The 14311-nt window shown below is 43.5% G+C and overlaps 2 long non-coding RNA genes across 3 annotated transcripts in view; one reads left to right on the forward strand and one right to left on the reverse strand.

Moving 5' to 3' along the window:
- Positions 1-3168, reverse strand: part of LOC143687371 (uncharacterized) — a 46077-nt gene extending 42909 nt beyond the window's left edge. For both annotated transcript variants that reach the window (XR_013177512.1, XR_013177513.1), the window contains exons 1-2: positions 3122-3168; positions 2328-2600 (exon numbers count right to left, since the gene is read on the reverse strand). This is a non-coding gene — a long non-coding RNA (uncharacterized LOC143687371). The remainder of the gene's footprint in view (positions 1-2327; positions 2601-3121) is intronic.
- Positions 1-14311, forward strand: part of LOC143663719 (uncharacterized) — a 30532-nt gene that overhangs the window by 3259 nt on the left and 12962 nt on the right. The window lies entirely within an intron of this gene.

The following is a 14311-nucleotide window of genomic DNA, read 5'->3' on the forward strand; positions in this document are numbered from 1 at the left end:
CTTATGCATTTCTAAAGTTTTGTTTATTTATTTCAGACATATCTATTTTAATTATAAAAGGAACTTGGCGTGCACCAGCCATTATAAACCATTTTTATTAATTTCAACCCACAGGTTTTTCTTATTTCCAGGCTAGGAAGAGTGGGAAGGTCATGTTCACAATTTAACTAGAAAAATACGTGAAGGACAAACACTACTATTTATAAACAGTTTCTGAAATAACTGCTTGAATGATTCTAAATATGGGGTTGTTCCATACTAAGGAGTCAAAGAACACTTAGGTTGAGTTCATCAGGTATTTGAAGGAAGGGTTGGGAGTTCTGAGGATGAAGAGTGGGACCTGAAGAGGTTGTTGAGTGGCACTGACTAGACTCAGGGCATCTGGGGCCAGCAGGGCAAAGGTGGAACAGAATGTGCAAAGGCCTCCCTCCAAAACCAGGAAATGTGGAAAGACGTGAAGTCTAGAAATATAGGAGGAGGGGTAGCGCAACCAAGTACTGGTGTCAGAACTGATTTCAACTATTCTATCCCATGACCAGGCTATGGGTTAAGAGAGCAGGCTCTGGGGACAAAAAGACCATAAATTAAATCCCAGCTCCATCACTTGCTAGCAGTTTAATTTTAGACAGATTCCTAAGCACTCTGACTCTTAGTTTTCTCATTTCTATATTAGGGATTATACAGAGCTTAGCAAGTCGTTGCCATCATTGCTTGGGATGAGAGAATGTGCTCATTGCAAGTTGGAGTGTCTCATCACAGGGTAGTAGACAATGGGATAGAGAGTGGAAATAACTGTATGGTAAAAGGAATCCTAGCAGTTGGAGTATTGGGTAGAGATATTTTTACTCTGTGTGTGTGTGTGTGTGGGGGGTGCAGAATAGGAGACAGAGGGGCTAAAAGAATAAAAAAGATTAAAAAGTAAACAGTGCAAAGCATTAGGAAAAACTACAGATATTGATGCTGGTTAAAAATACTAAAGAACCCACAGAAGATAAAATTCATACAAATTTGGTATATTGAAGAGACGGTAGTTAGAGTTTAGAAAAGTGCTTACAATTCAGCTTTAGGGGAAGGAAAGGATGCTGAAGTCTTTGAGAAGAAGATTAGCGCCTCCTTCCTGCGTGTTTGGGCAGGGTGGACGCAGTATGGGCATGGGGTGGGGTGGGGAAGAGGGTCCTGTTGGACCTGACAGGGCTCTGGCTGGAGGTAATGCTGGACGGGGGAAGCCTTAAACAGCCCTAAGTACTGGGAGAGAGGGAGGCACACACAGAGGGTCTCCATGAAAACTTCTGGTACCCAGAAATTAAAGCATAAGAATTACAACAGTCAGCGCAAACATTTTTTTCTCTGACTCATGTTTATTCCCGTGCAGGTCATTAGGTGAAAAAATTAGTACTGACACCAAGTAACGCTTACAACAGAATGAACTCTCAACTCACTTACGGTATATGTCTTATCTTTCCCATTTTGTGGCTCATCTATTTACAACTTAAAAAGATTAGAAGGATATTGATGACAGCATAATGAGTGTACAGCAGATGGGAGAAAGGGCTCTAGTCACACATTGTAAAAATGACTTAAGTGTTTAGCAGGCTATAAAACCACTGGTTTTCTCTGATATTTATAGGCATGGGACTTTTAATGATACAGAAGTAGCATCTAGCATCACTTATCCACAGGTACCAAGATCTTAGATCATACGTGCTGACAGAGTTGGCTAGGAGGTCTGGAAAAAATGGAAGAATAAGGAAGTTCTTATGGAAATTCAAGAGCATCTTTAATCAGCCATTGAGCTGCCTCCACCCTTTCCTGTACTCACATCATCTTTGTAACATCGTCTTCTTCCCATATCTGTGTCCCCCGAAAAGAAAGAATAAAAAGGTGATGGGAGAAAAGTAGTAGAGAAGGACAGAGGGTGAGGTCAGCCAAACTCTCTTTCCTCCACACTTCGAAGTTATTCTTAAATAACCTTGAACAAAACAAAGCTACACTGCTGCGGTGCCAATGAAGACAAATTGATGGAGCACATGTTTTCATTTATGGATTCTTTCTCATTCATTACAGAAATCTGTCCCAGAGACATCTGATAGGTCAGACGGGCCATCCCCTGCTGAGCAGCTAGGGTAGTTAATCTTTCTGATACTCAAATTTCCTCCTGGAGCACTCAAGCCAAGGTGAGAGCGTCTCCCGTGAATTCTATGAAGTAGTTCTCTTGGCTGAACAGTAGCTCCTGAAGTTCCCCTTTTCCCGTTTCTTGGAGGTGATGTTGCCAGATTGGACCAACTACCAAAAGCATCATCTAGTTAGAGGTTCTTTACTTTGCTCACCTCTGTAGATGCCACCAGCTGGTATCTGATTTGAAGGCCTAGATGTCTGAGCAAGGGATTGTCATGTGACACTTCAGAAGCCCCAGTACAATCTTCCATCACTGCAGAGCTGCTGGGACCAACATGGCGATTGTGTGTTCTCACAGCTCCATGGAGATAACAATGAAAAAGTTCTCTGAGGTTTTACTTGTTGTTTTATTGAAGAACTTAGCCACGAGCACACGGGGTCTGGGTCAGGAGACAGTCTGCGTGATAGATGCCTTCTCTACTCAGCTGCAGCTCTCAGGCACAATGAGATGGAAAGAAAAAAAAAGTCATTTCTTTAGTAGGGGGCACAAGAATTTCTCTTAGGAAGGGACTTGCCTTTCTGGGGAAAATGCCTCTATAAGCTCACTTGTGGAGTCAATTCCTTTGAAGCATGGCTGTTCTCTCGTGCCAAAGTTTCAGAGAAAGGGCCAAAGTTATTCTGCTTGAGAGGAGAGCATGCCTTATTTATTTATGGGTTTTTTTTTTGAAAAGGGAGAGTAAAAGGAAGAATAAGCTGTCAAGATGCCATGAGATCATGTGTTGCACAAAGTAATTCATCTTCACTTCTGTCTTTAAAAACCATGAAATTATTGGTTTGACTGGATTTTTCCGGAAATCAGTGAAGGGGGGCTGACTTGGTGTATATGTTGGCTCTAAATGAAACAGAAATCACACACACAGATAAAGAAAGGGAAGATAGAGAGCCAGCTGACATCAATACACACAGACCAGGTTCCCTGTCCTTGAGTAAAAACTGTGCAGCCTACCTGGTCCTTGATTGTGCATATTGAGCCCAAAGGGACGTGCCCCATCAGGGCCCAGAATAAGCTCAGATGATCCATAGCTCAAGGTAATATTGCAGCTTAGTAACCCCAGAACTGTTTTGGAATTGCTGAAGATAGAAGAAAAACTGACCCCAACAACCACCTCCTCTGACCTCTTGTGGTACCATCCCTTCCCTCTTTAAGGAGGGGCCTCTCCAGGCTCAGAAGTGCCTCAGCCTCTGGCCAACTGCCAGATACCAAATCTCAACAGTTTCCAGTAGGTTCTCTGTTTCTGCCCCAGCTTTATCTTCCATTCCATTCCATGCCACACTGGCATTCTCCTCCATCATTCCACGTGTGTTCACCAAGCACCTCCTCTGTGCCTGCTACTTCACCAGGCTCTGGAGATATAGAGATAACTACTACATCCTGAGGAAAAGGAATGCTTAATTTCTCTGCGCTCTCATGAATTGGGCTCCAAGGACCAGTCCCCTGCTTCTCCCTGCCTTTGCAGCCCACTGCTGAAATGGAAAGTTTCTTTTCCAAAGAAGGCCTCAGCATTTCTTTGTCTTCTAGATCAGTCTTTCGGAGAGATCAGTTTTGGTTCTTGCATTTTTTCATACATACTCATATTCTCTTTTATATAACTGCTCCCCAACATATAAAACTGAAGTGTGCTTGTCCCTCCACTCCTTTCTGAAGTTGTGCTGAGCCTCAAAGTGCCAGGCCCACAGTGCTTTGGGCAGTGGAGGCCTCCACAGGTTTCCAGCAGTGACCAACGTGTGGTACAACCGAGGACGAGAAATCACAGAAACCGCTCTTCTACAGACAAATTCACTCTTCTTTCAACAGTTATGGGGTGCTTGCCTTTTGTGGACGTTGTTCTGAGGCACAAGGGATACCACAGTGGATGATGTCCCAGAAAACATGGGGATGATGACTAAATGCATAGCATGCCAAGTGGTGACATGGGTCATGAAGAAAAAGGAAAACAGCATAAGGGTGTAGAAAGTAATGTTGTAGTGGTCATGTGTGTGTTTGTGTGTGCACATGAAAACTATTTTATTTTGTTAAGAGTTTAGGGAAGGCCTCATTGATTAGGTGATGTTTGAGAAGAGTCCTTTCAAAAGTGACAGAGTATGGGGTGGGTCATGGTGGCTCAGTGGCAGATTTCTTACCTGCCATGCAGAGACCCAGGTTCAATTCCCAGTGCCTGCCCATGCAAAAGAAAAAAAAAAAGTGATAGAGTACGTCATGTGGATTTCTGGTAGAAAAGAACTTCCGGGCTGAGCAAAGCATATGAAAAGGCCCTGAGGCTGGCATGTACTTAGTGCGCTTGATAATCAATGTGACTGAGAGGTTCAGCTTGGAGAGACGGGAGGGGGCCATGTCGGGGGGGTGGGTGTGATGTTTAGGTTCATGCTTCAGTCTGACCAGGTGATGGTGCCCAGTTGTTTGGTCAAGCAAGCACTGGCCTAATAGTTACTGTGAGGACATTTTGTGGACTTAAATCATCATTAAGTTGATTGCATCTACGGCTGATTACATCTACAATCAACTGAGGAGATCGCCTTCAGCAATGACGAAAGTTTCATCCAATAAGTTGAAGGCTTTAAAAGGAGAAGTGATGATTTCAGCAGTCAGAAGAGAGAATTGCCATCTCTACTTCAGCTGGCCAGCTTCTCCTGGGGAATTCGTCTAAGACCTTCATTAGAGTTCCCAGCTTGCAGCCTGCCCTACAGAACTTGAACTCGTGCATCTCCAAAATTGTGTGAGACAATTTTATAAATTCTCATACATTTACAGATACCTCCTGTCAATTCTGTTTCCCTAGAGAACACTGACTAATACAGGGGGCTTTGCAGGTCACCACAAAGACTTGGGATTTTACCCCGAGTGAGATGGGAAGTTGGAGCAAGTTGCTTTGGAGCAAGGAGGGATGCCATCTGATATTTTGAAAAGATTTGCCTTGCTGCAATAAGGAGAAGAGTTTGTAGTGGGAGCAAAAGTGGAACCAGGAACCGGATTTAAGTTTTCAGGACTTGGGAAGAGCTATCACAACTCAGTCCAGAAACAGGATTATGTCTTCATTTGGGATTCTAATCCACTTAAAAGAGGAATTGATACTCTAGGGCGAATTTTGTTCCTATAAGATTTGTTAGAAAACTAGGAGTCAGGGAGTATTTTGGTGAAGCTGCTCCAACTATTTTCAAAGTTTCCAGGCAAGGGTTTCCCCAATGGTAAGTCTCATGATTTCTATATTCATAGTGGGTACTTAAATTATTCATTTCCAAAGAAAATGTAAATTCTGTGCCCTCAGAATGACTTAGACAGACAACATCATGCCTTTTGTGTAGTTGAAGACCTGATATATTTCAAGTTCTGCCTAAAATTTCCTTACATCCTTATCTAATTTAATCATCACAATAAGTCTATCATTAAACCCTAGTGTTTTCCCTACTTGACAAGTGAGGAACTCCATGCTCAGAGAGGTTACATAACATCCCAGAGTTGCACACTAATAAATAACATCCATGTTTACCTGCCACTCAAGCCCAGGCTATCCCTGACCTCCTAACGACAGACCAGCAAGAAAGAACTGAATAGTTCTGCAGACAGGTTTCCAATACAGCATCGCTGCTTAATTTGAGGGAGAAAGTATAGAGAGATTTAGAGGTTTCAGCGTGAAATCTCTTTATTTCCTTTGGCTGTGCTACCCTTTCTTAGTAGACTTGATGGGAATGGCTGAGTAAGTGAAGGAACAAGGGGTATAGAAAGGACAGGTGTAGAGAACAGGACAGTAGCATGCACCCAGAAAGGAGTGGCACAGGTGCATTTCTTTACTTTTCACCTATTCCTTCTAAGTTCCCAAGATGGGAGGCTGAGAGCTAATAAGGAAAAATAGAAGGTGTTTTTATCTTAAAACTGTGAAGATTGTGCAGGGCTTCTGGTTCCTGCCACCTCTTCTATGTGGGAAGTCAGGCCAGGTGTGGGGTCATGCTGGGTGGGGGTTAGCCAGGTGGGGGTCATGCTGGGTGGGGGTTAGCCAGGTGGGGGTCATGCTGGGTGGGGGTTAGCCAGGTGGGGGTCATGCTGGGTGGGGGTTAGCCAGGTGGGGGTCATGCTGGGTGGGGGTTAGCCAGGTGGGGGTCATGCTGGGTGGGGGTTAGCCAGGTGGGGGTCATGCTGGGTGGGGGTTAGCCAGGTGGGGGTCATGCTGGGTGGGGAGGTCGGTTGGGGTTGGGGGATCAGGCCGGTCTGTCTCGAGTCCATCTCAGCAGACCTGGCTCCCAGAGACTTCCCACCTTGTCCCAAGCTACTCCATTGTTGTTGTTGTTGTTTTGTTTTGTTTTTTTTATAGCAAAACACTTCTTTGTTTATTATTTGAGTCTCCGGGGAGCATTTTTTAGCACAGGCAGGCACCGGGAATCAAACCTGGGTCTCCGGCATGACAGAAGAGAACTCTGCCTGCTGAGCCACCATGGTCCGCCCCCCTGGAGAGCTTTTCAAAAAATATTTTTATTGCCAAATCTTCACACACATTTTGTCCATACATGGTGTACAATCAATGACTCACAATATCATCACGTAGTTGCATATTCATTACCATGATCATTTTAGAACATTTGCACCACTGCAGAAAAAAAAATAAAAAGAAAGAACTCATACATCCCATATCCTTTACCCCTCTCTCTCATTGACCACTAATGTTTCCATCTATTTTACCCCTTATCCCCCTTATTATTTATTTTATATCCATTTTTTTTATTCATCTGTCCATACCCTGGAAAAAAGGACCCAGGCCACCTCTTGCCGTAACAAGAGTAGAAAATCCTGGCGTAGCTCAGGGAAGACCCCTTATTTCAAGGTGCCTGCTGGAGGTTTGGGTGGAGATGAGTGTCAGCAGGCGCCAGCTAACTGATGGCTCTGGGAAGGGTGACATTCATGCCCTCAGTCCATTAACTAACTGAACTAGAAAAACTCTAACAGCAGAAATGCTGGCTGACTCCAAACTGTATGTTGGTGACAGGGAGAGCAAAGTTGGCAGGGAGATGGTGTTTGCTTTACTGCTGCCCCCAAATCCGGAAGGGGGCATTTTAATTAACTTCAAACAGCATTTGTACTTTTTGGTCATTGAGTTTATCCTTATGGCTATGCAAACACACACACACACACACACACATTTAATCCCATTTTAATGAAATCAGGGGGACATCAAATTTGCCAGCTGTATCAATACCTCATTAAAATAGGTATCTCTTGCTATATCTGGGCAGGATTACTTTGTAGTTTATTAGTATTGGTATTTTTAATAAAGAAATAAGTTCACACAGTGTTGTGTTGGTGTGTAGAGGTCAAGTTTTCATTTCCATTTTTATTTTACAAGCAAGAAGAAATGTTTTCTTGCTTCTAAAGCAAGCTGCCAGAGAAGGAAATGTTGTAGCTAGCTTTGATTATAATATTATTCCTGGTAAAATTGGACAGGTTTTTCAAAACATATTTAGAGTGGAGTTATAAATATTTATACCGGTGAGAGGTAGTGGAAACCACGTTAAGACAATGTTAGTTGGGAAAATGAAAGGGCATCCAATTAGCCCCGGTGGAAATTAACTGTGTAGTGCAGAGCAGAAATGGCCAACCTGGTGAATCACCACATTTGAAATGAAAGTGGTCATAGAAATTTAAACCACCAAAGCAGTTTTGCATGTGTGTGAGTAAGGGAGGAAGGAGAGAGGAGGGGGCACTGATGCTAGAGCTGCCCATTGTGACTGAGCTGCTTTCACCAGGCAAGCTCAAGAGACAGGGATGGGGAAAGAGGATGCTGGTATCATAGAGGAAAGGAAATAAAGTGATACCATGGGAAAGGAGAGGGGCTGGCTTCCACCTCTGTCAAGACGCAATAAAGGACAATAGCAGACTTCAGGGATCTGAGTGACTCCTTTGGAAAGGCAGAGGGTGGGGGATGTGGAGGAGGCATTAGTTGAGTTTCCCATAAAGTTGGATTGCTTGGAACACGACAGTTTGGAGACTCAGGGAAAGTGAAACTGATGAGCACTTGAAGTTCTCCTAATGGAATTCTTAGTGAATACATTTATTCCACATACCAAATATGGATTCTCTGTTAAACTGCTTTCTCTAGCATCTGTATCACTCAGGGTCCCAGTAGGAAACAGATGGCACGCTCAAACTTGGTAATTGAGGAGAGTTTAATAAAGACTATTTGCAAGGGGTTTGGCACAGTGGAAGGCAATCACAAGGGTCAGTAGAGTGGACCAGGGCTGCACTATCACCCCACCACCTGGAGAATGATAGAAAGGCACAGCTGCCCATGACAACTTAGTAAAGAGACAGCCAACCACTCTCTCCTTCCACCCTCCAGTCTCTGCTGCTCATTGGTCAATCCCAACTTGAAGTCAGATGGCTAGAGAGTCCATTGCTGAAGTCTGTACAGGTCAGCCTCCCTGTGCCAGTGCAGAGTGTTGAATTGATCTGTGGGAGCAGAGAATATCTAGGCTCACATCTTATGGGCAGTGTGTGTATGTGTGTGTGTGAGTAGCTGAACCTCCAGCACAGCAAGTCTAGTTTCTCTGATGTGGAATATACCCAGTAAAGGGGGATCCAGGCTCTTAGACTCTCATGTTGGGACAAGATGAGAGCAGGGTCACACTGAGGTTCAGTTGAAGCCTTCCTTAGCAGGTAGGTATTGACTTAACTAATCCTTAAACCATATGGTGAAACTGCCGCTCAGAGAAGCTGTCCCCCAAGGGCACAGAGCTGGAAAGTTGTGGTGGCAAGACTCAAAATCAAGCCTCTTGATTTCAATTCCAGACAGCTTCTAAGTGGGCAATACAATATTTTAAAGTTCCAATATGAAAATATTGATATCTGGTGTGCTGGTTTGAAACTGTTCTGTATTCCAGAAAAGCCATTGTGTTAGTTAGATTCAGTTGTCAACTTGGCCAGGTGAGCATAGCTAGTTTTGTTGCTGCGAACATAAGCCAATGGTACGTGAACCTCATCTGTTGCTAATTACATCTGCAGTCGGCTAGGAGGCGTGTCTGCTGCAATGAGTGACATTTGACTTAATTGGCTGGTGCTTAAATGAGAGAGTGCAATGTAGCACAGCCTAAGCAGCTCGACATTCCTCATCTCAGCACTTGCAGCTCAGCCCAGGCCTTTGGAGATGCAGAAAGAAGTCACCCCAGGGAAAGGTGTTGGAACCCAGGGACCTGGAGAGAAGACCAGCAGAGACCATCCTGCGCCTTCCACGTAAGACAGAACCTCAATGGAAAGTTAGCTGCCTTTCCTCTGAAGAACTAACAAAATAAATCCTCTTTTATTAAAAGCCAATCCGTCTCTGGTGTGTTGCATTCCGGCAGCTAGCAAACTAGAGCAGCCATATTCTCCTAATCCATTCTTCTGGGGGCAGACCTACAGTGGGTGGGACCATTTGATTAGACTGTTTGCATGGAGATGTGACCTACCATCCTTTATGAGAGGACACTGAGGTCTCTGAGCTCAGAGACGTTTGGAGATGGAGAAAGAAAATGCCCCAGATGAAGGTAAGAGAGAAAGTAATGTCCAGAGACATTTTGGACAGATTTTGGACACCTCCATTAAAACCAGAAGCTGGGAGAAAAAGACCAGCAGACATTGCAATGTGTCTTCCCATGTGACAGAGGAGCCCCAGATGCCATCGACCTTTCTTTAGTGAGTGTGTCCCCTTGTTGATGCCTTGGACAATTTTTTTGAGTTAGAACTGTAAGTTTGAAGCTAGTAAAATCCCCATTGAAAAAGCCAGCCCATTTTTGGTATGCTGCATTTGAGCAGCATAAGCTAACTGAAACATCTGGGATTTACTTAAACATAATAAATTGGTCAAGGGGAGAAAGGAATGGCTGAGAATGTGGATGAAACATGATTGGCCATGTGCTGACAATTGTTGGGGCTGGGTAATAGATCCATGAAGGTTCATTATATTTTTATCTGTACTTTTATATGTTTGAAAATTCTGCAGAAGTTCCACAATAAAACATTAAATATGATCTCATGGCTTTTGTGAATAATTTGCTATCCTATAAAGTGGTACTATCTACTCAAGCTATAACATTGGTAGCTGCATGAACCCAACTAAATCTAACTCTGCTCTTTTTTTGGCATGGGCAGGTACTGGGAATCGAACCCGGGTCTCCGGCTTGGCAGGTGAGAATTCTGCCTGCTGATCCATCATCGCATGCCCCCTTACTCTGCTTTTAAAGATCACTCTTTGCCAAGGAGTGAGGGAGGTTGTGGCAGGTATCTTTGCTGTCAGGCTATACTGAGCATCTTTTGATGGCATTGATTATTTTGTGAAGGCAGCTGATATGAAGGTTATGCCACAGTGTACTGAATACACGTACAGATTTGCGGTCAGACTGGCTCGGTTTGACACCTGACACCACCACTTACTACCTGTGTGACCTGGGCAAGCCACTTAACTGCACTGTATCCAGTTTCCTTATCTGAAAAATAGCACAGTGATGGTACTTACTTTTAGGTTTATATTGAAGATTGAAGGAGTTAGTATTGCTAAAAGACTTACACCAGTGTCTGATATGCAGTAAACTCTATCTAAGTATTGGTTAAATAAGACTGACAAGACTCTCCTTGCATGAGAGAGAAACAATTTTGACTGGATGTGACTTTCTGGTTCTTTTCTCTTCCATTGCCAGAAGAGAAAGCAAGAGATAAACCATTCATTCATTCAATAATCATTAACTCCCTGCATCACAGATTAGATTATGTTCCCCAATAAACACATGCTGTTAATCTTAATGTGTGTTCCTGTAGGTGTGACTTTATTTGTAAATAGGACCTTTTAAAGATGTTATTATGAGTTAAGCTGTGGCCAACTGAATCAGAATGGGTCTTAATCCACCCTACTGGAGGCTTTATAAGGAGATGGCCACACAGGAAGAAGCTGGAAGTCAGCAGAAATGAGGAGAGCAGACGCAGGGAGAAAAAGAGCATCATGTGATGAAAAGCAGAGTTGCAACCCAAGGAACCCAAGGACAGCAGCGATCCAGCACTGGAACACCACAGACTTCGGGGAGAAAGCATGCTGATGCCCTCATCTGGGGCTTCTTGCCTCCAAAGCCGTGAGCTAACAAATTCTTTTAGTTTAAGTCAACCCAATGTGTGGTATTTGTCACAGCAGCCTGGCAAACTAAGACACCCTGTTGAGCGCCTATTACATATCATATATTTATGTATAAAGATGAGAGCATTTGAGAACAAGGAATACAGTTTACATGGGAGAAGCAGACAATTCACATTTCTTGACATGTATTAAGTTGTAGACACTTAGAGAATTACATGAAAGTCACAAATTATCTCTACAAAATGGTCATATCCAAATCATTGGCTATAACTTATAGCCAAGTTATATTATAACTTAATCTGAGATGCCAGGTTAAGAAGCCCTAAAGTAACAATTATAAATTGTATGATCAGTTCTATGATAGTGATCTGTCCCCTCCTTACCTCTTCAGTCTAATTTCTTAACATTCTCCCCACCCCCAGTTTACTGCATTGAACTTTCTGCTCTCTAATGCAATGGTTTCCAAAGTTATGATTGTATTCTTCAATTAGAAAAACAAGTAAACAAGTAAACAACAAAATAATCTTGTATGCCAAATGCATGTACATTTACAAACATATGCAAAATTCATGTATGCTTATATGTTTATTTATTTATAAATTATACATCTGTTTTATCCCCATTAACTAATATAGTAAGATGAGGAGAGGTACAACTGGGGCAAGGGTCAATATTAACCACAAAGGAGATAAATCCATATTTCAAATATTTGGTGATGATTTTATATCCTTTTGGCAGCTTTCTTGTCATATCTTATTAAATAATCATTTTTATCTCACAATGGGGCTGACAGAGCTTGTTCTGGTCAGAGACAGTGTCATTTCAGCCATTTTCATCTTATTCAGTTGTACTTCCATTATTAGCATACTTCTTTGCAAAATCGTCTTTAAGTCACATGTCCACTCTGTGAGGGTTGGTTTTGATGAGGTAATACCATCTGTGAGTTGGTCAACAGCTGTTATTTTGCAGCCATTCTTCTTTCAGGATCATCTTGCAGCTGTAAGACATGTCACCCTCCGTAACACATGCTAAGGCTGCTGGTGTCAGCCTGTGCATTAAATAGGTAGTCGAGCTTAATTTCTTTCTTACTAAGTGAGAGTACAAACTCAGCGTGAACAAATCTACTTTTTTTCTTCCTGCTTCCTAATGGATCATCTCATGCACTCCGTAGGGAACATGTACCCCACTTTGGAAGCCTCTGCCTGAAAATACAAGGCCTTCTAGCTACAGAGTTTTCACAAAGCTGTGTTTGCTGCCTGGAACACCATTTTTGCCCACTGGTTCTTGGCCTAGTTCCTACCCTTCCTTCAAGATCCCCGATTTATCACTTCCTCAGAGCAGCTTTCTCTACACCCACCCAAACCGGGTTGGGTTCTTCTACTATTCACTTCCCTTGGGCTTCTACATTCAACTGATAGCTGTGGAGTTTCTATTATGCAAGGCCCAGGTGAGCAAATTGGACATGACCCTGTACTTACAAAGCTTGCATTCTAGAGGAGTTAATAGCATTAATCAAACAACTATAAAAATACATATAAAATTGTCATTGTATCAAATACTTTGATGCAGAAGTACAAAATGTGGTAAAAAGCACAAAGGAAGGGAATTTGATCTAGTCTAGAGAAATAATTGTGTTCAAATCTGTAAGAGTGCCAGACAAAGGGGAGAGAGAGTTCCAGAGTATGGGAGCAGCACACGCAAAGGCCCTGTGGTGGTGGGAGTGATGGCAGTGGTGGTATTATACTTATGATATTTTTTATAATCCCTTGTAAGATTATTCATGCCCCTCATTAGTTACTGAACCCTGTTTTGTTCACTATTATATCACCCTAACTTAACTTAAGGCCTACTCAGTGTAGTTGCCCCATAAATATTTGTTGAATGAATGAATGAATGAGCACATTATAAAGGCAATACACCCAGATTGGGGACACAGAGAAATTTTTTCAGAGAAAAAAAATCACCGGAGTGAGATATAAAGAACAAGTAAGCAGTTACCACAGGAAAGAGTTGGAGGAAGGTTGGGAAAGAAGGGGTGGGAGGTAATAGGAGCAACAAATATAAGGGCCCACAGGTGAAACCCAGGAGCCAAATTGTATCCAAGGAATTGCAGAACAACCCATCTGGCTGCAGCTATAGCACAGCAGCAGGTGGGGTAGAGGGTGGTGAAAAGGCTGGGGACGGAAAGCAGGGGGCTCACAGTGAGCCCTGCAAGCCAGCCAGCACCTTTGAAGAGTTAGCCAGAGGTCTGATATGACCAGATTTGTACTCTGGAATGTTCTTTCTGACAGCAGGGCTGGGAAAGGTATTGGTACAGGGCTAAGAGGGGAGAAAGGAAGACCAGTTTGGAGGTATTGAACACAGGTGCAGCAGTAAGGGCCCAGGCTAAGGTAGATGCAGTGGAGATGAAGAGGGGGTAGATGGACAGGACTTGGTGACTAGCCAGATTGACCGTGGGAAGTGAACGAGCAGGAAGCAGTGAGCTGACTGCCAGGTTTCTGACTGGGTCACTGGATGAATGTTCACCCCACTCACCATGGACAGTCACTCCACTCACCATGGACAGTCCACCCTGCTCACCATAGATGGTCACCCCGCTCACCATAGATGGTCACCAAGACAGTCACCCCACTCACCATGGATGGTCACCAAGGACAGTCACCCCACTCACCAAAGACGGTCACCTCACTCACCATGGATGGTCACCCCACTCACACCCCATTCACCAAAGACGGTCACCCAACTCACCAAGGATGGTCACCCCACTCACCATGGATAGTCACCCCACTCTTCAAGGGGTGGGGGGCAGGCAGGAAGAGCAGCTGTCATGGTAGGGGTGGGGGGTAGCAGTCTTGGTATGGGACATACTGATTTTGAGTGCTGGTCCGGTATCCATAGGAGTAAAATGTAGTGCTTAAGATTACAGGTTCTGAAGTCTGTGTGTTTTCTTACTCACAGGGAATTTTAGTCGTAAGTACTAGGTAGGCTACAAAGATAAGACGCTGACCTTGTCCTGAGGTAGGTTTCAATCTATTTGGGGGATAAGACACACA

Source organism: Tamandua tetradactyla, chromosome 1, assembly GCF_023851605.1.
Source record: "Tamandua tetradactyla isolate mTamTet1 chromosome 1, mTamTet1.pri, whole genome shotgun sequence".
Lineage (NCBI taxonomy): Eukaryota > Metazoa > Chordata > Mammalia > Pilosa > Myrmecophagidae > Tamandua > Tamandua tetradactyla.